This window comes from Penaeus monodon, chromosome 31 (assembly GCF_015228065.2).
Source record: "Penaeus monodon isolate SGIC_2016 chromosome 31, NSTDA_Pmon_1, whole genome shotgun sequence".
Taxonomy (NCBI): Eukaryota; Metazoa; Arthropoda; class Malacostraca; order Decapoda; family Penaeidae; genus Penaeus; species Penaeus monodon.
In genome coordinates this window covers 17908177-17909678 of record NC_051416.1, presented here as the reverse complement: position 1 = coordinate 17909678, position 1502 = coordinate 17908177, and the positions used below count along the sequence as shown (strand labels likewise).

At 53.9% G+C, this 1502-nt stretch overlaps 1 protein-coding gene across 1 annotated transcript in view; it reads left to right on the top strand.

Moving 5' to 3' along the window:
• The window catches only part of LOC119592845 (B-cell receptor CD22-like), a gene marked incomplete at its 5' end in the record, with an annotated part of 5759 nt that overhangs the window by 3856 nt on the left and 401 nt on the right, over window positions 1-1502 (top strand).

Here is a 1502-nt window from a genome sequence, read left to right as displayed (position 1 = left end):
TCACAAGAAGGTGCAATCTGAGGAAGATTGATGATTACATGATAGTACAAATAATGCAAATGGATGAAGACGCACCAGCAGAAGTACTGGAAGCACCAACAGAAGCACTAGCAGATGCGCGGGAAGCACCAGCAGAAGCACCAAAAGCACCAACAGAAGCTCTAGCAGAATTGCCGGAAGCACCAGCAGAATACACCAACAGAAGCACCAACAGATGCACCGGAAGCACTGGCAAAAACGCCAGCGCCGTAAGCACCAGCAGAAGCACCGGAAAGCACCAACAGAAGCACTAGCAGAAGCGCCAGTACAGTAAGCACCAACAGAACCACCGTAAGCACTAGCAGAAGCACCAGTGCCGGAAGCACTAGCAGAAGCACCTTAATCGCAGGAAAAGAGGAGACTGCTCTAACCGGTACAACACCCCAGCCGACATGTCAGTCGTATGCAGACGGTTCGGTACGGCACACCGGATGTGGTTTGCTCTGTATCGAGGAAGATGGTGTCCAAAGGGAAGCCCCCCTCCAAGCTCCGGGGCGGCGGCCGCGTGACTTCCCCTTGCATGGGCACTGTCTGCCTCCCTTGGCTCTCGCCGGGCTCGCGTCTAAACTCAGTTTAGTAAACTCGCCGATCCGTTGCGCCGCACGCGATCGCGTGGCTTAACGCTCAGCGCGGTTTCCCCCTTGAGAGGCTTTCAGGGGACGTGGCTGCCCTGCCCTGGTGGCCTGTCGGGCACCATTGGTCCGGACCCACCATTCCTCTCCTACTGAGCGGGGCTCCTGTCGCGGCGTGGCGACGTTGTTAAGCACTAGTAGAAGCACCAGTAGAAGCACCGGAAACACCAATAAAAGCACAAGCAGAAGTACGGGAAGCATTAGTAGAAGCACCAACAGAAACACTAGAAGCACTAGTAAAAGAGCCAGCACCGGAAGCACCAGAAGCACCGGAACGACCAACAGCAGCACCGGAACCACCAGCAGCAGCACCGGAAGCACAAGCAGAAGCGCCAGCGCCGAAAGCACCAGCAGAAGTACAGGAACCACTAGTAGAAGCACCGGAAGCACTAGTAGAAGTACTGGAGGCACTAGTAGAAGCGCCAGCACCGGAGGCACTAGTAGAAGACCTGGAAGCACTAGGAGAAGCTCCAGCACCGGATGCACCAGCAGAAGCACTAACAGAAGCACCGTAAGCACTATTAGAAGCGCGGACACAGGTCCTCGTTTCCGTAAATGCTGGTTCTCCGCAGTTTGTCCCTGCTCTTAAGATTCCTCCTTGTCCTGATTTCGAGAAAATTTCGCTTATGTCGCAAAGATTGTTGTTTCGAGATTTACTTTCTCCCAAAATTATCCCTCACTATTCTTTTAAAGTTGACTTGTAGCTTCTCTCAGTTCTCATTTCGATTTTCCGGACTAACGGGGACTTTGGAGATCGACAGTGGCGAGTGGTGACTGGTGAGCAAGAGGGTTGGAGCGGGAGGGAGTCCACCTGAGGGGAGTTTAGGGGGT